The sequence below is a fragment of the Heloderma suspectum genome, chromosome 3, assembly GCF_057233095.1.
Source record: "Heloderma suspectum isolate Gila_16-S chromosome 3, 16-S_ref, whole genome shotgun sequence".
Lineage (NCBI taxonomy): Eukaryota > Metazoa > Chordata > Lepidosauria > Squamata > Helodermatidae > Heloderma > Heloderma suspectum.
The window spans coordinates 319121781-319146717 of NC_139460.1; positions in this window are offsets into that span (position 1 = coordinate 319121781).

The window sequence follows — 24937 nt, forward strand, 5'->3', positions numbered from 1 at the left end:
GTACTGTCTTACCTTCCATAAGCACCACTGAATATTGGAGAGGAGGAACACACAGCAGTAATCCTGCTCCCACAACATGTCCAGGTCGAGTGGATGCACCTAGGGGGTTGGAGTGGAGGGACCAGGGTCTGTAGGGATGTACAAATCACTTACCTGTTCCGGTCGGGGCATCTGCTGGGGGGGGAAGCACTCCGTCTCTCCCCCCGGAATCCTCGACTGGGGGGAAGGTGATCCAGTCCTCCCCCCTGGAATCCTGCCCGGCCGGCTTTGCTCGGTGGCGGCTCCGCAGAACAGCCAGCCAGGTCCGGCCGCAGCCGTACTTCCAGCCGCAGATGGGCTGCTGCAGATGCAAATGGCGGCCACCGTAGCAGCCGCCATTTGCGTCCTTCCAGGCAGCCGTGATAGGCTAAGTAAGAATTTACGTAGCCTATCACGGCTAACCCCCCCCCCAAAAAAACAGTGGGCGCTATTTGCGGTTCCCTTTTTTCGCCATAATTGCCTACATAAATATTTACGTAGGCTAGAATGGCGAAAAATAGGGATTGCAAATGGCGGCCACCGTAGCCGCCGCCATTTGCATACGCCGTTTTTTGGGAGGGGTAGCCGTGATAGCCTACGTAAATTCTTACGTAGCCTATCACGGCAGCCAGGAGGGACGGCACTGGTGGCCGCAGCAGCCCAGCCACGGCCGGCCAGCCACTGCCACCGCCGAATCCGCTGCCACTGCCGCATCTGCCGCCAGAACCGCCGCTGCTGAATCCGCCGCATCTGCCACAGGTAAGTGTCGTCCCAGGAGATTCCACGGGGGGGGGGGGCGGAGGGGCAGGAGGCCGTTCTGCCACAGATTCCGGGGGGCCAGATTCTACAGAATCCGGCCTCACTGGAATCCGTGGCGGAATCCTCCGCCATCCCTAAGGGTCTGTCCCCGATTTATGCACATTCACTTGACTGTGTGCATGGAATCTATGCATGTGGAACTGTGTGGATGGGTGCACTTAGCAATAGGGATGCTGGAGAAATTCGAGAAGGACTAAAATGAGCTCAGATTTCTATAGGGATGGGGGAGAATTCCGCCACGGACCCCAATGAGGCCGGATTCCCAGAATCCCACCCCATTGGGGCCCGTGGCGGAATGACGCACTCACCTCTGGGTCCCACCGGGATCTGTGCGGGTCGGCTCCCTCATCGTAGCAATCCTGCGGAGCCGGCCGCCAGCTCCGCTCCACTGGCAATATGGCCAGCCGCCAGTGCTGTGCCATATCGCTGGGGTAGGGTAAGTGAGTCTCCGGATGCAAATGGCATAGTGGGGACCATTTGCGGCAGTAAAACCGGTAGATTAGCCTAAATGCAGCCACTTATAGCTGCATTTAGGCTAATCTACCAGCTTTATGGCCGCAAATGGCGTCCACTACACCATTTGCATCCCTGTTCATGCGATAGGCTACACAAATATTTGCGTAGCCTATCGTGGGGAAAAACAGGAACGCAAATGGCGTAGTGGCCTGCATTTAGGCTAATCTACCAGCTTTACTAATCTAAATGGCTGCATTTAGGCTAATCTACCAGCTTTACGGCCACAAACGGCGCCCACTACGCCATTTGCATTCGGAGACTCACTTACCCTACCCCAGTGATATGGCATGGTAATGGTGGCTGGCCGTATCGCCAGCAGACTGGAGCCAGCGGCTGGCTCCGCAGGATTGCCATGGAGCCGAGCCGGCCCGGACAGATTCCGGGGGGAGGGATGGATCGCCTCCCCCCCCGTGGACCCCCCACCTGGAACGGGGTAAGCATTCCACCCATCCCTAGATTTCTAAGCATCTGACCTGTGGAATCTGCTGTGGAGTGACCCCCCTCAGGCCATGCGGAGTCCGTGGACTTTCAGGTGACTTTTTTACTTTCCTGAAATTTATGCACATAAATTTGTAAGAAAATATGTATGTTTCTGCTGAGGAAACATTGGATGGAATGGGGGACAGTACGCTAAATGTTATGTACTAAGGTAAATTATGTAAATACTGAACATAATTATTTACACATTTTTCTGCATGACGGGAAAAAAAATTCACATCAGCCTGTCTGTGAGCGGATGATGGAACAAGAGGCACCTGACAATCTGTGAAACACAGACAGAGTGGATTTTACAGAGTCTGTACAGCCCTACTTAGGAATGCTGGAGCAGCAGATCTCCCAATCGCAGGGAGAAGAACTTGCAGCACACATCCTCAGACCCCAGTTCTTTCTTCCTTCTCTCTCTCTCTCTCTCTCACACACACACACACACACACATCCTATCCTGTTTGCAGAGAATGCCCCTTCCCCACTGAAAGAACTGTGAGGGGAGGAGGCTTACATCCTCTTGTGTGTATCCTCGGATCCAAATCTCCCTTCCCAAATGAAATTTTTGGAGGCAAAATTGGAGAAATTTTGGCGGCTAAAATTGGAGACTTTTGCTGCCTGATGTAAAGGAAAGATGGCGCCCCCTTCCCATTCCATGCACAAAAGCTGACTGGACTGGCAGTTGAATCTTCCTTCAACACTGGCAAAAGGGACAGCGTCCTCTACCACACCTGAAGGCAGCAGGCTAGCTTAGGGGACACTGGGCAGGCTATGTGGCACCCAGCTCCCTCCACCAACCTCTTTCTGCCACCTCCCAGCATCTGCTGCCTGAGGTGACTGCTTCACTCTACTTACGGAAGAGTTGGCCCTGTTTGGAGGCAAAGAGGAAATAGCTAGGGCTTTGCATTGCTTCGGTCCGAAGCCTGAATAACGAGTCAGAGCGGGCTGCTTCAGAGGTGCCTCCGCATCATATGAGGTGGAGCAGAAGAGCAACGAGGCACCCCAAAGCAATGCAGCTTGTATACGAAACGCCTCGTCTGACTCGGTGATTTGTTCTGAGCAACCCAGACAGCCTGGTGCCAAAAGTATCAACTTGAGAACATTCAGCGAAGGGTTGAGGAGGGGAGAGGGGGGAAGGGAGGAGGAGGAGGGAGGGAGGGAGGCTTTGGTGAATGGAAACTCTGGTTGTCAAATCAGGGCTGAACACAACCCAGCAATCTCCAATTAGAGACAGTGGTGGAGGATGGGGGGAAGACTGAATAACTGGAGAAAAATGGCTGTGTTTCAGAGATAGCGATCATTCTGGTGGTGTTACTTAGGGATGTGAGAAACCATCCCTGTCTGGGTTCTACAGACACCCCCTCCCTCCCCGCAGCCACTGCTCCGCTCGCCAGTCCCTCCACCACCACCGTGATCGCTATGGTTTTAAAAAACATGGCAATTGGGAGTCTATGTGCATGTAGACTTATAAGCAGAAAGCCCTGTAAATTGCCCAGGGAGGAGGAGGAGGAAGCACGGCACATGTCCCCACCGCTTGCTAGCTGTCTTCTCCTCATGAGCAGAAGACGGCTAGTGGCGGGGGGCATGTGCCGTGCCTCCTCCTCCTATCTGGTCAGCTGTCAAGGACAGCTGACCAGCAGCGCAGTGCAAACCCCCGCTGCTTGCTAGCTGTCTCCTCCTCACAAGCAGGAGACAGCTAGCAGTCCTTGACAGCCGAGTGGGCCGGAAGAGGCGGAGGCAGCATGGCTCTGAGAGAGGTATGGCTCTTTGCTTTGAGAGTTTTTGTGGAATTCAAATTTTAGCTGCACCTAGCACAGAAAGTACCAGGCCAAACTGTTTGAAATTTGGGAGTTGGGATCCACTCCATGTCGGCAGAGAGGCTCCCAGATTTCATGTATTTATCACAAAAACTGAAAAAGTTATGACCATTTGTGTTTTCCCATAAGAGTCAAACGGGAAAATGCCCAAACTGAGTGATCCAAATATCCAAATCTAACTTTGGACCCAGAACCGAGTCGAAGCAGAGGGGGACTGAATCGGTCTGAGTCAAAGCGGGGCTGATTCTGAGCAGCGGGGGGTCTGTGCACAGCCCTAGAAATAGCCCTTGACCACAAGAACCCTGGTGAGGAGATGGGGATTTGAATCCATTGTTTTGGGAAGGAAGGTACGCCAAAGGAATAAAAGAACCTTCCACCCACCCCTGTTCCTCCCTCCTTAGAATTCAGGAGGGTCCTTGCTTGTAAATCTCTCATCTCCCATTCAGGTTCTTGCAATGTTTTCTGGAGCAACCTCAGCCGTCATCAGCGTGTAACTTCCCTTTCCTTCTTTCTCTGGAAAGATCCCTGGGAAGCGGAGGGCATCGGGGCTGCAGCAGGGCACCCGAGCAAGGGAAAGGCCACAGCTTGTTCTGGATTAGCTTCTCTTCTGATTTCGACTAGGTGTTGGTAATTTAATCAAATCTTCTGGAGAGAAGGAATGCAGTGCCTTTCATACAGAAATCCCTCCCCGCCTGCTGCCGGCTCCTTCTGGGCCTCAGTCTTGGCCTCTGTCTGCTTGAAAACACTCCGTTGGTGCACCTGTCCATTGCAGCCGTTGCCGAGGCCTTCTCCTTGTTAGGCCTGCTCAAAAGGCTGAACCAAAGCTGAGGAGAAAGGGGATTATTGTCTGTCTGTCTGTCTGTCTGTCTGTCTCTGGCCCCTTCCATTTTTCTTGGCACTTAAACAACAATTAATGGGAAAGCCTTCCTGTGGCTTTAATTAAAGTGATTCCAGAATGCATGGAATATAGCATTGTATTTCTGCTTACATGCTCGCTGGAACCTCCCCTCCGGCTGGGAAGAATAAATGTCATGGACCCTTGGAGCCGGAAGAAACTCTGGGAGCAGTGCAGGCCGACAGGAGGGAGGTTGAATTCTGATGGGGTGGACAACGCTCTGGCATCTGCCCTAGAGGGCTAAATTTCATTGGCTTCGAACACCAAGCTCCAGATCTGATGGCACTGCTAGGATGGGCAAGTCTGTCCGTCTCCCTTTCTCCAGCAGTTGGATTTTTTTTTTTTTTTTTTTGAAGTCTCAAGGTCTGTCTCTCCCAAATACCCTCAGCTTTGCAAATTTGGGCAAATCCTTATCAAGAGTGAACAGAAGCAAAATTCTTACTCCTCTGCACCAGCCAAATCCAGTAGGTACTGTTATTCCCACCCTAGAAAGGACTGTGTTGTACCTGCCTGCCATGTAGCTGTTGAAAAGGAGGAGCCCATTAGAAAAAAAAGTGGCAACTTTAATTCAGCGCCACAAATATGGTTGGATGCCCAGGGATTCAATGCCAGACTTTTAAGAGCAAAGCACTCAAAGCCCAGGGCCTGGATGGATGACTATGTCAGTTTTGGTTCTCCCACTTTTTTTTTTTCAGTTCAAGTTCTTTGGTTCCCAAATACAGAGAATTTTGCAAATTTTGGGAAATTCTTATCAAAACCGAACTGAAAAGAATTTCTCACCCATCCCTAAGTGGCATCAGTTTGTGCTGAGGTGGTGGGAGCAAACGTGGCCTACTATCCTCCCTCATGCTAGCGCAGGGGAGCCCCCTGCTGCACACCTCAGGGGAAGGAATTGGCTGAGAGTTCAGCCAATATCCACCATTCAAGCATACAATAGGGCAGGGGTCCCCAAAGTTTTTTTGGACCCATGTGTACATCTGGGAATTTGAGAAACTTCTGTGGGCACCACCACAAAATGGCTCCCATGGAGGATGTGGCTACATAATGGCAACCATGGGGCCTGGCTAATCACAAGTGAGCTAAAGTGAAGTGCAGGAGAGATTCTGATGTATCTCTGAGGCTGGGAGGGAGGGGAAATAGTGAGGCAAAGGGGCAGAGAAAGAGCAAGGCTAGAGGCTGGGAGGGGGAGAAACAGTGAGCTAAAGAGGCTGGGGAAAATAGCGGGGCTAGAGGCCTGGAGGGAATGGGAAACAACAACGCAAAGGGGTAGAGAGGAGAGAAAGAGCAAGGCTGGGAAGGGAGAAAAACAGCAAGCTAAAGAGGTGGGGAGAGAAATTATGATGCTAGAGGATGGGAGGGAGCAGGAAGCAGCAAGGCAAAGGGGAAAAGTGGAGAGAAAGAGCAAGGCTGGGAAGGGAGAGAAACAACAAGCTAAAGAGGTGTCAAGAGAAAAACTGGTGCTAGAGGATGGGAGGGAGTGGAAGCAGCAAGGCAAAGGGGTAGAGAAAGAGCCAGGCTAGAGGCTAGGAGGGGGAGAAACAGCAAGCTAAAGAGATGGGGAGAGAAATGCTGATGCTAGAGGCTGGGTGGGAGGGGGAAACACCAATGCAAAGGGATAGAGGGGAGAGAAAGAACAAGTGTCCTGCTTTAAACTGGGTCCTGGCTGTTTACTAGACAATACAGGGATGTAGACATGAGAGTGGCCAGTTAAGCCGGCAAAGCGTCAAAGCACAGGCAGGTACAAACATGACTCAGTCCAGAAGCAAAATCTTGGGATGTACAAAATCCCTACCTGGCTCCGTGCCAGTCAATCCATGGGGGGGGGGAAGCGCTCTTTCCTTCCCCCCAGAATCCTCCCTGGCCGGCTCCGCTCTGCGGTGGCTCTGCAGAGCTGCCAGCCGGGGCCAGCCACTGCCGGAGTTCTGGCCGCTGCTGGGCTGCTGCAGCCACAAATGGCGGCCATCGTAGTGGCCACCATTTGTGTCCTTGCAGTAAGCCGCGATAGGCTACGTAAGTATTTACATAGCCTATCACGACAAAAGGCAGCCATGTAAATGGCGGGAATCAGGCTTCCTGCATTGAGCAGGGGGCTGTTCTATCCCTTCAAATGAGACTTTTACCCCCTTCTATCCACTGCTTTGGCTGTTGTTGTTTTTTAATTAAGGCATTATCTTCAAAGAACCATGGCTTCTCCGTGATTTTTTTTTCCTAATTCAGGCATGATCTTCGAAATTTTGAATCTTCGAAGATTCGAATCTTCAAAGTTCATGCCTGAATTAGAAAAAAAAAAATCGTGGAGAAGCCACAATTCTTCAAAGATAAAGCCTTAACTTTTTTGTAAGAAGGAGAAGCAAGGGATAGAAGGGGGTAAAACTTAGTATCATTTGAAGGGATAAAACAACCCCCTGCTCAGTGCAGGAAGCCTGATTCCCAGGCGGTCGCCCATCCCACTACTGACCGGGGCCGACCATGCTTAGCTTCTGAGATCAGACAAGCAAGCATACATCCAGCCCTTTGCTTGTTGCTGAGGAAACATTGAGTGCTGAGGAAGCTATGCGATCAATAGCCAGAAGATGACATAGGGCCATCAAAAGGTGTGAGCGTTAGGGATGGGGGAGAATTTCTCCCCGAAACTTCGGGGGGCCGAGTGCCAACGTATTCGGCCCCCCGAAGTAGTTTCGGGGAGAAATTCTCCGCACCCCCCCCGCTACGTAGATTACGTAGACTACGGCGAAAATAAGGGCAACGCTATTTGCGTTGCCCTTATTTTCACCGTGGTCTACGTAAAGATTTACGTAGACTACAGTGACCAAATAAGGAACGCGAATGGCAGCTCCCTATGGGTTTTGCGTACGCATTTTTGCGTACGCATTTTGCATTTGCGTACGCGCTTTTTTTTTTTTTAAGTCACCCGTGATAGGCTACATGATGATTAACGTAGCCTATCACGGCTGACTTTGCAGATCTAGCCATGATAGGCTACGTTAATCGTCACGTAGCCTATCACGGGGGCGTGGTTTTTTTTTAACTTTTTATTTCGCGGCCGGGCGAGGCGAGGCGCCTCCTCCCCGGCCTGAATTTCGGCCGGGCGAGGAGGGAAGCCTCCCCCCCCGGCCTGAACTTTGGGGGGAGCAGCGAAGCGCCTTCCCCCCACCGCGAAGCAAGCTGCGAGACCAGGTAAGTGGCTTTCGTGCACCCCTAGTGAGCGTGGTGGGTGTGGAATCAGCAGAAACAGGAAGAGTTTCTGATCCTCCAATGAGAGCCTCCATCTTTAAGAGCAGGAAAACAGCACAGTGCTCGAGTGTGAACCGAGCTCGCGCATTCAATGAAGCACCGCAACAGGGAAAATGGGTGAGTGTGGATAATCATGTTTTAATGCGAAAGCGTTTAACTCGACAGGAACCCGAATTCATTGCGGTGACAGGTTCAATGTAGATTGGCCCGGTGTCATTTCCAACACTGACTAGGCAGATGCTGAAGGCTTTTAACAGCAGAGCCTGTTGCCCACTCAGGGCTCAGATGCAGCCCGTCAGAGCTCTCTAGTCAGAGCCCTGCTCATGAGGAGCCCCTTTCCTCTCGAGTAGACCTCCGCTGCAGCCTGGCACTTCGTCGCAGTTCCCCGAGTTGGCCCTGCCTGCTCTTTACTGTCGCTCCCTGGGACTTGGGGGCTATTCAGCCTCCCCCTCTTCCTGAGTGGTGGGAACCTCAGCAGGCCCTTCCATGGACTCAGCCCCCTGTTGCTCAGGTCCCTGGCAGGAACTGGGCATCTGCCTGTGTTGGGGCCTCTGACTCTTCCTTTTCAGAGGAGTCCAACGAGGGCACGACAGCACAGCTAGAGGCTAGAAAGGGAGAGAAAGAAGACTGCCCCAACATTTTCCAAGGTTTTTCTTAAAACAATTGTTTCGAAGGGGGCAAGGTGGGGGGAGCTTCGTGGGCACCATTGGAAGTCCCCGTGGGTGCCGTGGTACCCCTGAGCCCTGCACTGGGGATCCCTGCAATCAGGGGTAGAGGTGAACTGACCAGTGGGGGGCGGGGGGAGTAGCCAGGCCCTTTGTGAAATCAATAAGCCCCACTTCCTGCCCTCTCTAAATTTAGCCAACCCGTAGCCCCAGGCCCTGGACTGTAGGCTTCTAAGGATGGAATCATCTGCATGCTTAGACAGGAAAAAAGTCCTACAACTCTCAGCATTCCCCAGCCAGCATAGACTTTGCAGCCCGATTCAAAGTGCTGGTGTTAACATTCAAAGCCCTTAACGGCTTGGGGCCAGGTTACCTGAAGGATCGCCTCCTCCCATATGTGCCTGCCCGGACCTTAAGATCATCATCAGCGGCCCTTCTCCGTGAGCCCCTGCCAAAGGAAGTGAGGCGGGTGGCTACTAGGAGGAGGGCTTTTTCTGTTGTGGCACCCCGGCTCTGGAATGAGCTCCCTAGTGAGGTTCGCCTGGCGCCTACATTGTACTCTTTTCAGCGCCAGGTGAAGACCTTTTTATTCTCCCAGGCATTTTAGCTTTCTAAATTTTAATCTTTGCTGTTTTAAATCTGTATTTTAAACTCCTGTACTGCTGCTAGGTTTTATTGTGGTTGTATTGTTATATTGTGGTTTTAATGTTCTATATATTTTAAATTGTTTTATTGTGTGTTGTTTGGTTTTAGTTTTTGTGAACCGCCCAGAGAGCTTCGGCTATTGGGCGGTATAGAAATGAAATGAAATAAATAAATAAATAAATAAGCAAGCAAGCATGCAGAGGGGTGTGCCCTAAAAATAGTAGTTAGGGGAGCTCACTGTCACAAAAGACAAGGCTCCCCCACACCCCTGAAAGTAATTCAGACACTGAGGTTTACAGGCAGAGAGACGTTGTAATGCGCTCCCTCCTTCCCACCAGCTAAACCTCAGTTCGGCCCTGCAGTCACCACCTCTCTCCCATCCCACCCCCAGCATTTATTTATTTGAAAGGGGCAGAAGCTGCCTTTTATGAAAGACCCTCCCAACACGGCATGCGAAATTCAAATCTGCAGAACCCAAGACATAAGACAACAATGACAAAAACAAGACTAAAGCAAAAGGAACAACAGTCAAAATTATCCATTAACAACAATATACACAGTAGCATCCATTCAAGTCCTGTTTCAATTCTAGGCCAAGGTAAGTAAATAAGTCTTTAGGGGGCGCTGGAAGGCTTGTCATGATAAGGCCTGGCAGGCATCAATTGAATTAGAGTTTCACCAGCGGGGGTCCACAACCATGAAAGACCTGTCCCTGAGGCCCACTGGTCGAAATGCTTTGACAGGCCACACAACCAGCTGCTGTTGAGGATGTTCCATGATGGATGGAGGGAAGTGCCCATGTACTTACTTTGGGGCACTACAGTTTTGGGGTGGGTGTTTGGAGGGAAACAGTTTTTCTTCAAGGGCCGGAAGCCTCCAGAGATCCTCTGTCTGTCTCTCTCTCACACACACACACACACACACACACCAATTTCCATCATCAGTGACCTGTAAACCGATGCGGAAGATCTGAGCTGACCACAAGGCTGACCATAGATGCAAGGAAGGCAGACTTTGAGCACCTTTAGCAGTGCAATCCTACACATCTTTATTCAAAAGTAAGTCCCACTTTGTTCAGTAAGGCATATTCCCGGGTAAGTCTAGGTAAGTATTGCAGTTTTAATGTAGAAAAGCATGTTTCTGGAGTGACACCTTCTGTTAGATGTCACAGGTTGCACCTGAAAAAGGTCACTCTTCCACTTGACTGTTCAAGGCACAGGAGCTCCGCTGGTGTCCTTTGCATCTAGTTACCCAGTGAGCTCTTTCTTTGGCACTGATAGCCACAGCAAGAACTGCTATCCTATTATCGAACTTATTCCATAACCATGAGGACTAGTAACTTGTGTGTGTGTGTGTTTTTAAAACATGATTTGAATGATTATTCAAATCACGATTATTAAGATTCTAGAAACAGGTAATAGCTTGTACAAAAACTACTTCAGGCTAGTGATGGGGAATAATGTCACATTATATGCCTGCCTCTAAGTTATCTCCTGCACAAAAAGGAACAGAAGGGTGTATGGTCACCTGTAACAGTGCCATCTGGTGGAATGTATGAATGCCAAAATATTCCTCCCATGGTCTCAGAACTTAAGCAGGCTGGAGGGTGGGGGGCAGGTGGAGTAAAGAACACACAATCAAGTTTGCTCACGGTTGGCCCAGGCCGGAAATTTGCTGAGATCAAACATTTCAGAACATTGCTATTTAACTTTCAGCCACATTATTCAAATATTAACTGAATCACAAATATTTATAGACTGCGTCTTGAAAGTGGTTTTACAACCCAACCAGCCCAGTGCACAAAGTAATTGCCTGGGACCCCTGAGTTTCCGTTAAATCGCAGCAGCCACCTTCTGTGGGCTGTGGCTGGAGGTATTGCAATGAAGTCTTGCTAATGTACTTCAACGATGATCTGGTTCTGAAATGCTAATCAGTCGGGATGTACGAAACACTTACCTGGCTCTGCACCGGGCAATCCATGGTGGGGGGGAGGCACTCAGTCCCTCCCCCTGGAATCCTCCGCAGCCAGCTCCACTCCGTGGCAACTCCACAGAGCCACCAGCCAGGGCCGCCCACAGCCGGACATCTGGCCACTGGGCTGCACAGGGATGCAAATGGCGGCCGCCATAGCTGCCGCCATTTGCATCCATGTCTTTTGCCGTGATAGGCTATGTATATATTTATGTAGCCTATCACGGCAAAAGACAGGGGCGCAAATGGCGGCCACTACGCCATTTGCGCCCATCTTTTTCCGTCTTAGGCTACGTAAATATATATGTAGCCTATCATGGCAAAAGACACGGACGTAAATGGCGGCGGCTACAGCAGACGCGGCCGCCATTTGCAAAGCACCAGCCAACAGCAGCAGGTAAGCTCTGTTGCGCGTGCATTTTGCGGGGTGGGGGGCTTCGCTCCACCACGGATTCCGGGGGGCCGAATGTGCTGGCATTCAGCCTCCCTGGAATCCATGGCGAAAGTCGCCATCCCTACTAATCAGCTGGATTTGTTTCTGTGCTCTCAGGGCCATCTGGAGCTGTATTGCTGCCACAGTGCAAACTAATTTTGCTGCTGCCTGTGTTGCATGGGGGGGCAGGAGTCAGCTGCAGCCCCTTCCCCCCTGCTCCATTAGTGATGAGGCGAGGGGAAGGGTGCACGTTTGGGGAACTTGTGGGCGGTGGGACACACCTTCTCCTTGCCCCAGATCTTACCATCTCAAGGTCCTTGGGAGGGAGCAGGGAACGTCCCCCGCAACTTGATGGTTTTCTGTGGTTCTGCACCTCTTGAATTCTGTGCTTCGGGCAGTTGCCTGTGCTGTCCGTTGGGCTGAGCTGGCCCTGCCCTCCCAGCAGGTAGATGTGCATCTACCTCCCAGGAGAAACTTTTCCCTGCATTCAGTTCAAAATATATAGATTCCTGAAATCTAGAAACAGCGGGGTTGTTTTTCATGTGGATGCCATAAATCAGAATATTTTTTGCACAGACTGAATCACTGAAATGGTGCCAAGAGACAGCGCTAAACTGCCTAAATTCAGTATATGTTAGTAATGTGTTTGCAGAAACCAGGCTGCTCCTGCAGACAGGATGGGGGTATGAATGAATCTGTATGAATGTATGTATCTGTATGAATGAATCTGTATGTATCTGTATGAATGAATCTGTATGAATCTGTTGCAGCACAGTTGTTCTTAGATCCTAGAAACAGCAACATTTTGAGATGAAGTTGGAGGTTTCACCTCCAATGAAACACCAAGGAATTTTGAGGGAAACAAAATAAAAGTGCTTTGATAATGAAATGTATCCAGGGAATTCTTTCACACATCCTTACCTGGGACACACAGCAAGCGTGAAAGCAAACAGATACGAGTAACTGCTGGCTTTATCAAAAGGAGAGCAGCCACTGTTCCTTTATCGCACCATGCCTTGCCAGTTGCCACAGCCTGAGATCTTTTTATGCCAGGTGCCGTCTAACCTAAGTAAGGGCACAATCCTATGCATGTTTAGACAGAAAAAGCTCCTATAACTCCCAGCATTCGGCTGGGGAATGCTCAGAGCTGAAAGCTTTTTTTCTGTCTAACCATACATAGAACCATACGTGCAGCCCCTAAGGTTGCAACCCTATGCAGATTTACCTTGGAGTAAGCCTGCTGACTAAGATCGTGGCATCCGGCCCCATCACGTCCTGGCATATGGAAGGGGAAGAAACGGAAGCAGTGACAGGTTTTATTTTCTTGGGCTCCAAGATCACGGCAGCTGGTGACTGTAGCCATGAAATTAAAAGACGCTTGCTCCTTGGGAGGAAAGCTATGGCCAACCTAGACAGCATAGTAAGAAGCAGAGACATCACCTTGCCGACAAAGGTTTGTATAATCAAAACTATTGTTTTCCCAGTAGTAACGTATGGCTGTGAGAGCTGGACTATAAGGAAGGCTGAGCGCCGAAGAATGGATGCTTTCGAACTGTGGTGCTGGAGAAGACTCCTACGAGTCCCCTGGACTGCAAGGAGGTCAAATCAGTCCATCCTAAAGGAAATCAACCCTGAGTGCTCATTGGAAGGACAGATACTGAGGCTGAAGCTCAAATATTTTGGCCACCTAATGCGAAGAGAAAACTCCCTGGAAAAGACCCTGATGCTGGGAAAGACTGAAGGCAAAAGGAGAAGGGGGCGGCAAAGGATGGGATGGCTAGATAGCATCACCAATGCAATGAATATGAACTTGAGCACGCTCCGGGAGAGAGCGCAGGACAGGAAGGCCTGGCGTGCTATGGTCCATGGGGTCACGAAGAGTCGGACACGACTTAATGACTGAACAACAACAAAGCCTGCTGAACGCAGTGGTACTTACTTCTGAGTAAACATGCACAGATCACACTCCAAGTCTGCAAAACACCTTATTATTCCATTTTACAACCTTTACAAATTGCTGAGTGGGCTGATTCATCACATAAGAATGTAAGAACTATGCTGGATCAGACCATGGGTCTATCTATCACACCCATTATTCTCTCTCTCTCTCTCTCTCTCTCTCTCTCTCTCTCTCTTCCTCTCCCTCTCCCTCCCCACCCCCACACCTCACCCCATCCCCCAGCTTGGGGCACAATCCTATGCTTGTTTAGACAGAAATAAGTCCTACAATACTAAGTGAGAATAAATAGTTCACTCTTCTTTTTGCTTTCACACCATATTGAAAAAAGAAGCAATCTGCTGACCACAGTTGGAAACAGGATACTGGGCTGGATGGACCCTCAGTCTGATACAGCTGGGCTTTTCTTACCTTCTTAAGCAATGGCTTCCTCCATTTTCCATTGCATTGAATGGGGGAGTGTGGAAGAGGTTGCCTTTGAGAAGCATGACCTAGTAACTGGTTTCACCAAGAAGGACAGAAGTAAATATAATGGATCCTCCATATTCAAATGCAGTATATCTCCAATGGCCAGATGCTAGGAGACAAAGTGAGCATGGCTGTTTCCATCATGCACTGCATGTGAGCTTCTCAGGGACATCTGGTTCATCATGATTAGAAATATTCTACTGATTTGCAGACCAGCAAGTCAAGCCTTGGGATCTTTCAAGCACCCCGGAGGAAAGAGTGATAATGTACCACTGTGTCTTTCAGCAACAATTTGAAACCAACCATCCACTTCTCAAGAGCAAACCCTGACGGCCATAGGACCACCTTTGACAGTAGTTCTAGCAGTAAACTGCCAGTGGAAAACAGGTCTTTAGATGAAAGATCAACTCTCAGTGCAACCATGAGTTCTGTGCATTGTCTTGTTGTTCCATCTTCTGGCCTGAGTTCCCCACTGGCAGAATGGAAATAACTGTGATTGGGCTAAGGGACACATGCAGGTGTTCATTGCTTATCTCATTGCTGTTTGACTTATCCCATGATGGCTCGCTGCTCAATGTATAAATCTCTTCCAGTAGGACTGAACCTACACACAAGGTCTCCCCAGAAGGGATGGGAGAAAAAACAGATGAAGCTTGAAGAAGAAAAACAAAGAACATCAAAGAACAGGCCAGCTCAGAAGGACAATAGATGCACCACACACCTGAATACAAGTGGTTCCTTTATAGGTACATCCCCATCCATCTGGGCAAGTGAATCAAGTATCACTGTCATGCTTCTCTTTTCTTTTTCCTCCTCCCTCCCAATCCCTTTCCTTGTGTCTCGTGTCCTTTTAGACTGTTAACCTGAGGGCAAAGACTGTCTCAATACTCTTTATTGTAAACTGCTCTGCGAACTTTTTGCCTGAACAGTGGGATAAAAATGCTATGAAAGAATGAATGAAAGAACAGAATCTTAAGGCCAAAGAGTGGACTGCATCACTTCTGACTGCAGGTGCGGATGGTACCGTTCTTGAATGCTTTTCCAATCAATAACATAAAATAATAATGTAAAATTAAAAACCCTCCACAAAGCTAGCACAGCTTGGAGAAAGCCCAAGCCTTGCCCACATTCTGCTGAGCTGGTTTTCTACTTGCAGGGAGTTGTGTGTGTGTGCTTATGAAGGGGCTATGTGCCCCACTTGCAGTGGTATATGGCCCATGCTCCCTCCTTGGGATTCTTCCGCCTCATTCTGCCAGGTGGGTAGACCAGGCTGGAAAAGTCTTTGGGGGCGAGGTGTGGTTAGGGATGCTGGAGAAATTCGAGATGGACTAAAATGAGTTTGAATTTCTTAGAATCCAACTTGCGGAATCCGCTGCAGACCCTGCCTCCTCTGGCTGCGCAGAGTCTGTGGACTTCCAGATTTTCTTTTTTTTACTTTCCCAAAATTTATGCAAATGTATTCGTAGAAAAATACGCAAGTTTCTGCTGAGACTGGTAAATATATGCAGGGGAAAGTTGAATGGACTGGGGGACAATATGCTAAATGTTACATACTAATGTAAAGTATGTCTGTTGTTGTGAACCCTCTTATGGAATTATTTGTGTATTTTTCTGCATAGAGAAACTCACCCCCACCCCAAATCTGTCTGAGAACAGACACCAGAACAAATGATACCGCACAATCCACGAAAGACACACAGGATGGATTTCACAAAATTCAGACATCCCTAGGTGTGGTGAAACGACAGCTTTGTCATCTTGAACCTGCCGTGGCTGTTCCACTCATGGAATTCATTGCTTGACATTGCAGTCAGTGGGATGAATTTGCTAGTGTGAACTCTGTCTGAGACATCTGTCACAAAGGTGGGGGGAAATTTACCAAACCAAATGACACAAGGTGGGCTGTAAACTCAGACAAACGAATTCTGGGAACCTCTGCTAAAGTTGCACAATCCTCACTGGAAGACTTTTTGTTCAAGCCCAGTCAGGCCCTCTTAGAGACTATCTTGTATTTATTTGTTACATTCATATCCTCCTCATTCTGAGAAGCTCATGGTAGCAAACACAGGGTTATCCCATTTTATCTTTGCAACATGCCTGTGGAGCTAGGTTAAGCCTAGACAGCATGACGTATTATATTTATTTATTACATTTATATCCCACCTTTTTCCACAAAGGAATCCAAGGCAGCTTACATGATCCTCCCCTTCCTCATTTTCTCCTCACAACAACCCTGTGAGGTAGGTTAGGCTGACAGTCAGTGACTGGCCCAAAATCACCCAGTGAGCTTCATGGCCCAAGTGGAGAATAGAACCCAGATCTCCCAAGTCCCAAGTCCAAGAGAAATGGAGCAATGCCTGTTATGCCAAAGGACAGAGTTTCAGAGAAAGCACCCCCAAGTTTCAAGCCTTTTTACATGGCCTGGGACCAACACAAGCAGCAGTACGAGGCAGCGGTATCCTGGGGTAACGTTACTGTGGGAACTGATCCGCCATGGGCAGCAGCAATTCAGCCATCCAGAGGAGCTTGCTCTTGGCCCTGTGTGTGAATCCAAGGTTCTCTTGCCACTCCAGTTGCAGCAGGCAGGAGTGCTTGTGACATTGTTGGAGGAAATTTCCTGGTCTGATTCCACTTCTGTAGGAATTTGGCCAACATTGCTTAATCTGTTTTCATTCCTATTTCATGAGAACTGAATAATTAATGAAAAACAGGGGGTGGGAAGCTTTCTTCCTTCCTTCCTTTCTTTCTTTCTTTCTTTCTTTCTGACTTTCTCCTCCTCCTCCTCCTTTTAAAAGTGAGAGCCTAGAAAGAAATTCAGCTAACAGGAGAGAAGGAAGTTTCGCTTGTCGGAGGGTGGGGTTCATCACATAGGGATTGGGGGTGGGTGGAGAGAGAGAAAAGTGTTGCCACAGCTGTGAAATCATAGCAAAAGCGAAGGTGTCTCTGGGGACAGGCAGCGCTCAATTAGCAAAGCTGCCAAACCAAACTGACGTTGCCTCGGGTCGGCTGCCTCCTGCAGACATGGGGATAAGGAAGAGTTCTACGGTGGTTTAGGAATCACTCCTTTTGGACCCTGCCGGGCTCAGTTCTCTACCACTCCCCTTCCACTTCCTCCACAGACCCGTCTGGTTGGCCTCCTCCACCAACAGCAGGGAGTTGCCTCCAAGATGGGGTGGACATGTTGTCTTCTAGAGTGGCTGCTCTAGGGGAGGGCACCACATCCAAAAATGTAATCATTGGGCAGTGTCCAGTGCTGCCGTTCTGCTTATGCAACTGACATAGCGCCAGCGTAAGCAACCTCTAGCGCATCCCCAATAGCAGTTGCTGGTGCAACGGGTTTTCCTGTTAAAACCTGTTATGCCAGCATATCGGTGCTGCACTAGGGGTCACTTACACTCAGTGGCGGCTGGCGGCTCTGTTGTCAGTGGGGCGGTTTATCCGCTCCGGGTTGCAGTCAGAACCAGTCAGAACTCTAAAAGAACTATCCTCGGATAGCTCCGTTAGAGTTCTGACTGGTTCTGACTGAAACCTGGAGCAGATACACCGCCCCACTGACATCAGAGCCGCCAACCGCCCCTGCTTACACTAGCAATATGTCTATTGCATAAGTGGGACAGCAGCACTGGATACTGTCCAGTAGAACATAAGCAGAGTCGTGCTGGATGAGACCAAAGGCCTATCTAGTACGGCAACCTGCTTCCCACAGTGGCCAACCAGATGCCTCTAGGAAGCCCATGAGCATTAGGACCACAGCACCCTCCTGCTCATTTTCTCCAGCAACTCGTATTGGGAAGCATACTGCCTCTGATACTGGACTGGAGTAACATATAGCCGTTATGACTAGGTGCCATTGCTAGCCTTCTCCTCCATGAATATCTCTTATTCTCTTTTAAAGCCATCTAAGTTGGTGGCCATCAACACATCTTGCAGTGGTGAATCCTCTATGATCCTCTGTCTGTCTTGAAAAATTGGAAGACTGCTTGAATTCCTTTAGCTTCTGTCATCCCTTTTGTTTAAGTTCCTCATGGTTCTGACTGTCCAATTTGTACTTCCTTTCACCTGTCCTGAATCTCCAACCTTTTGACTTCATTAGATGGCCCTGGGTTCTAGTATTATGAGAGAGGGAGAAAAACTTCTTCGTATCTCCTTTCTCCTCTCCATGTTTAATTTTATAAGCCTCTATCAGGGTTCATTCCCCCCCCCCCGCACTAACTCACTTTTCTTTCTAAACTAAAATGCTAATAAAAATTAACTTTTACATAGTGTTCTCACTCTTCAAAGTACTTCACCTCCAAACCCGCAATAATTTATTGTCCCCATACTGCAGATGAAACACTCGGGCTGAGTGATAAATGCTTGCCCGAGACCACCTAATGAGTTCATGGCAGAAAAGATTTGAACCACCAATTTTCTAGAGCACAGATCCGACTCTTCTCCTCCAGGTTACAGCAATGCTGTAGATCAGTAGTCTTCAAAGGACCCAACACCCAAATTTAACCCTAACATGCATTATGGAACCCACTTCTTTTTTAATTTCTAAATTTTGCACAAATGTGTGTGGTGGCGCACAGTATGACTGGCGTAACCAACCTTAGGTCAGGCTGTGACCCAGTGGTTGGCTCAGTGACCATGGCCTGGTTCTCTGGGTCCAGTAGAAACTTTTACATGCCCCCCTCTTCCATGATCTTCTGTCTGCCTTGAAAAATTGGAGGATTGTTTGAGGTCCTTCCTTTAGCTTCTTTCAGTCCCTTTGTTTACATTCTTTGTGGTTCTGTCTGATTTGTATTTGTAGCCTGACATGGCACTGCGGCATACTCATCATACAGAAGTGGTAGATGTCTCTGGGACTGATTGTCTCTTCTTGTATGCCAGCTTTCTCCAGATGTGTTGGACTTCAACTTCCATCATCCCCAGCCAGCAGGGGCTACTGAGAGGATGCAGCTCTCTGAGGCCTCAGGTACAGGGTCCTTCCCAGCCACCTGAGACCTTGTGATGTAGCAAGAGACAGCAGGGATGGAACTTAATCCAGGCAAAGCACATGCTCTACCACTGAGCTACAAGCTCTCCTGGATGAAGAAGAAACCACAGTGAAGAGGCCAAGCATGTGTGATCATTTTGCCGACACTCATCTGAGCAAAAGCAAACTTCCTGGGCTGGAGGTGGAAGGGAGGGAGAGGGGTCCTCCGAGCAATCTCCTGCCACCCACGGATGTGAGCGGTGGCTGATCTGTTCATAGTAGCCACCATGGGATGTTTGGGAGCTCTGCTCCTCTTGCCCCACCACATCCCTTCTTGCTGTCCTTGATGGACGAACACACAGCTTGTTACTTTCTCTCTAGTTTCTTGTTTTATCATGTTCCTCCTGCACACCTGGAACCGACAGCGCCAGATCACTCCGAGGGAGGGAGAAGCAGGTCAGCTGCAACGTCAGCTGTCAGTCGGCGCAGCTGCAGGCCGAGACCCCTGGGATGGGGGCGTGCAGCAAAGCCCGGGCAACCGCTGTCCCAGAACAGGAGGGCCTCCGTCTCCATTGCACGCCAGGAGCAGGTCTCTCTCCAGTTTGGCTCTGGGCTCGGGCTCTGTCCGGAGTGATTTAAGAGGAGGAGTACAGAGGGATCTATTGTTCAGGGAAACAGAGAAGAGATGGGAGGAGAGGGAGAAAGGGGGAAAGGAGGAGTATAAAGGTTTGGATTAGCTGACTCCCTGCCTGGGGATTCAATGTGACCTTGTAGAGTCAGAGACATATAAAGCAATGGGGAAATGAGGAGGGTGTATCTAGGGGCCATCTTGTCCAACTTTACTGTCCCAAGGGTGGTATTTCTAACGAAGGAGTCCAGACAATGGAAGATTAATAAAGCCCGTGGCCAGGATCCAAAGATCTCAAGAGCTTTTCTCGAGCTCCATCCTGCCTGCAGATCCTGCGTACTTGTCTCCCATTGTCATGTCGGCATCATCATCTTCATCATATTCACTGGAACCCTCTGAGTGTCTCAGCACTTAGGATCTCCCTGAAGGTACCTTGCAGACATGCCCTCCCCCAAGTATCCTTGTGCTAGCCTTGTACTTGACTGCGTTTTTCAGCAGTACTGCTTTACGGCAGAATAGCCATACTTCACAATTGCGGTAGAGCACTTTTCCTTTTCTGAAGCACCAAGGGGTGGGGGAGAAATTCATCTGGTTTGCAATTTAATGTGAACTTACCTATTTTTGCACTTCTGAACCAATACATGCACCAAAACTCCAGAACTTCAGAAAGTACACTTCTCCCAATTTCCAGATGGCGATCGCCAATCATAAACTGTGTAGGCTGTCTCACCTAATCATTTTCTCTCAGTGCTCGATTGGGAGAGGTCCTTGTCTGATCAAGCAAATTGGGAGGAATCAACAGAGAAATGGCAGAACACAGAAGTCCATGTTCCAAATATGGGCAAACTAGTGATGGGTGAGCTCTCCCCAGCCCGGGATGGACTGGCTCGGAATTAATTTGAGCTATTTTCCAAAATGTCAGAAATTGCTTTGTTCATTTCCTGAGCCAGTATGACTTTGGACACTGTCCAGATGCCCTGCTCCCCAAGACCCTCTTGCCCCCAGCCCCTCCCTCCTCTTTTCAAATTACACTTATGGGGCAATGTCGTTGGAGCAGTGCTCCTGCTGTGATGAGAGAAGGCTACGGTAGGAAGGGATCTCTGATGTTGCCCTTCCTTCCCTCTGGCACACTGCTAGCATGCCAAGAAAGCAGGTCCTGGTGGCCCTTTGCTAGTGTCTCCATGGGTTACTGCCATGGCAGGTTTGGGGGAGTGGGGTAGCTCTGTGGGCAAGCCAGGAATTCTTCTCCAGCTGGGGTTATTTGGATGCATATAGGCCACCTGTTGTTTGAGATGAGATTTTATGAGCACAAGAAGTTGGTAACCAAGCCCAAACTTCACTGGTATCTTTAGAGTAGACCAGGAATAGGCAACACACAGCCCATGGACTGGATGCACCCCCCCTTCTGGTTTTTTGCCTACCGCCACTCCCCAAATCACCGCTGTGCTGCCAAATTGTGGCTGGCAGCAAGAAAAGAGCCCAACTTTCCATTTAAAGCAACATACACAGGGAGCGACTGCCTTGTCCTAATGCAAAATCATGCACTTCCAGGGCTTCCAGGAGCAAGATTTTACATTAAGACAAGTCATGCATTCCCCCACACACTTGTGACGGGAAGTGTAGCTTTTTTCTCACTGGCAGAAATTCAGCTGTGGTGATTGCAGTGACGATGGGGAGAGTGGTCTCCAGACAGTGGTGGAAACTGGGCTCCAGACCTTCCAAAGTTGCCCACCACTGGGGTAGACTCAACAGGTAGAGGGGAGAATGAGATTATAAAGGGGGGGTTAGACAAATTCCTGGAGGAAAAGGCTATCAATGGCTACTAGGCTTGAAGGCAATGTGCTACATCCAGTACCAGAGGCTGTGAGCCTATGTGCACCAGTTGCTGGGGAGCATGGGCAGGAGGGTGCTGTTGCTCTCATGCCCTGCTTGTGGGTTCCTGGTCAATAGCTGGTTGGCCACTGTGTGTACAGAATGCTGGACTAGATGGACCCTTGGACTGATCCAGCAGGGCTCTTCTTATGTTCTTATGTTCACCTGCAGCCCCCGTTCCCATCTCCAACCTCCAAGTTTTGATTGGCTGTGTGTGCAAAGAGTGTGATCCCACACTAGAGATGTATGACAATTTCATTCTGTTTGCAAATAATGCAAGCATGCTGCATTTGCAACCCCCAATGTGGACACAAATAAGAGATCGCATTCTCTGAAACTGTTGGCTAGTTCTTGAACATGCGCTTGTGTATGGGAAATGTGCAATTTAAAAAAATGCATTTTTCAAAGAGCACATTTTTTAAAATGTGCGTTTTCGCACTGTAGTCTAGGGGGAAAATGCACACTTTTGGAAAATACACAAGTTTTTGTGCATATGTCCCTTTTTTATTATTACATCCTGCTTTTTTTCCTCCAAGTAACCTAAGGCGGTTACGTAATCCTCCTCCTCTCCATTTTATCCTCACAACAAACCTGTGAGGTAGGTTAGGCTGAGTCAGTGACTGACACAAAGTCACCCAGTGAGCTTCATGGCTGAGAGGCAACTAGAACCTGGGTGTCCTGAGTCCCGATCCAACATTTTAACCACTACATCACACTAGTTTGTTTTGCACAATTCTCCCATTTGTGCAAAATGAGTGGAGCTAGCAAATGAACGGGGTAAACAAGGAGAGACAAACATCACTGATGTTCAGAGAATCCAGGCGAACGCAAACATCACTTGTTCGTCCATCCCTACCCCATACCCTTCTTCACACATCCAATCTATGTGTAAAGAGCTTAGGCTAATAAAGCTTTACGTGATCTGGTGCTTGTCGTTATACATGGCAGGCAAAAGTCTCCAGGGCGTACCAGCACTATCCCTCCCCCACTGCCTGAACTGATTGTACTTAGATTTCATTCATCTTGCACAGGGCTAATTTTTTTGTATTGCAGATTATGCATTGCCCCGCACGGCATGTATAATATTCTACTAATTGAACATAGTAATAAGGGCAAAGATGGATAATGGCATGTGAGGTATTGAGTTGCAACTGCACGCTACTCTGTAATCAAGACTAGCGTTCCTAAGAACCAGTGTAATGTGACTTAAGCGGTTTCTAATGTATTCCTGAAAATGCCAGCATAGGCGCTCCCGTTGTTCATTAGAATCAGTGTCTGAAAGATCCCCTGTCTTCTGATTTTGACCTTTTGAAAGCCTGAAGGGCAGAACCAACATTATTGTTTTAAAACATGAGGCTGAAAATTCCTTCACTGTTGCTTCAGAGAGTAAAGATGTTGTGACAAGACTTTCACTACGATCAGCTCTCAGTTTCTAACAAGAGAAGGTCCAGAAGTCTAGTCTGCCTGGGGGCCCCTGATCCTTAGTCCTTACTTGACAGTGATGGAAAGGCACTCTGCACATGCTTATGGAAGCTCTTTATTATTGTTTCATGTGTTCAGAGGTACAGCTCTGATCCTTAATCAGAATTGTGTGTGTGGGAGGGGATTTATGTATTCAGTACATTAGTCACTGGGAGAGCAATCCTATGGCCCCTAAACAGCATCTGGGGGGCCATAGGATAGTCCAGATTCCTGGATCCGAGGTTGGAGACAGTGCTCTGACTTCGGACCCAGGTGTCCAAGCTCCTGGCCCCCTCCCCTCGCAGCTGGCCCAGAGAAAAATGCCTCCGAGAGGAGGGAAAGGGGGTGGTTCTGTGGATGGGGAGGGGAGGGAAGCAAGATACAAGCTATCCCCAGCCTGCTTTCCTCCCCCTCCTCAGAGCCCTAGCTAGATGGGCAAAAACACCCATCTTCTCCCTTTACATTGGATGTGTGTCAGCCTCTGAGTTCGGAGGCTGACGGGCATCCAGACAGGATTGCGCCCTTCATTCATGTTATATATTCACAATGGGTTCTAGGCTGGATCCTGGGCACAGATAAACAGTCCTTCATTCAAGTAGAACTGCCATGATCAGCTCCAGTAGACAGAGCTCTACAAGCAACTCTACCTGTTGCTCAGGGTGGCCTAGAGGAGTTATCCCTTGTAGGCCCCTTCCAACCCTACTATTCTATGATTCTATTCCAACAGAAACCCCATATGGCAAGCCTCTGAGGCTGGGAGGTTGGGATGACAACTTGACCAAGGCAGGGATGACAACTTTCCAATGGGGCCCTGTAACTGTTTTTAGTGGAACTGTGAGCTGCAGACATTACAAGCTGATTACTGCTTATCTCCATTAAGTGAAATATTCCAAAATGGCGGATTGCTAGTTCTTTGCCTCAAAACATTTTAAAGTGAAAGGAGGCATTTGGGAGCTTGGCAGTACTCCTGGAAAGACCTTGCTCACATTGGTCCTGCCCTGTTTGCTTCACCTCCTGGCATCTCCTTAGCACCATTTTAAGAACGCTTCGTCTTCCAGGCTATGTGATTCAGCCAATTAGGGATGATGTATCGAGACTGCGTGATACAGCCAATAAGGAATCATGTAAGTGTAACCAGCATAATGATGAAGTCATGATGCTATGCAAGCCAAACAGATTTGTCTGCATGATGATGTTCTGAAGCGAAGCATTGCCTGCATCCTGAATGGGGTGTCGGTGAATTCCTGTGTTGCTGAGGCCAATGGGCGATGCCCCCTGTCTTCCTGTGCTTGCAACAGCAGCTTCATTGCCCACCCTGGACTAGGAATTGACCGATGCCCCCCTCCCATCCAGGTCCTCTGGGCAGCTGCCAAGCCCCTGCCCCCACTTGCAAATGGGCCATTTACGCCTGTAAAGTTCCATAGATAGGGCCTTCACGGCCACCATGTATGGAAGTTCCCACATCACCATTTTTTCGCATAGTGGCAACTGGGAATGACAGGCGCTCATGAATGGCATAGGGTAGGTGTGGCTGGCTCAGTGAGCATGGGGGGGGGGCTCGTGAGAAGGTCTGGGGATGCACGAGCAGGGGCAGTGGCTCGGCGGGCGCACGGAGGACCCAGATGGACGGGGATGTCCATCCATCCCTCTCCTGAACACACCAAGACAGAAAGTATCACCTTGATGCAGTGGACGGTGGTGTCTTGGATGTTAGTGGGGCAGTGTATCCCCTCTGAGTGTCAATCGGAACCAGTCAGAACTCTAAAGGAGCTCCTTTACAGTTCTGACTGGTTCCGACTGACACCCAGAGTGAATTCACTGCCCCACTGGCATCCAAGATGCCACCCTCCACTGCCTAGTTGCCTCGGAGACAGAGGGATGTCTTTCCTTCTCACCGCCTCAGCGCAATTTCAACCTTGCTTGTGCTACACACACAAACACCACAAGATCGCTGAAAAGTGGGGCACTTTTCAACGAGACCAAAAGCTTTTGCAAAAAGTGCCCTCTCCTGATTTGTGCAGGTCAAGAATCGCTTAATACCCTAGGACAGGGCTTCCCCTACCAGGAGCCCTCCAGATGTGCGGGATTACAGCTC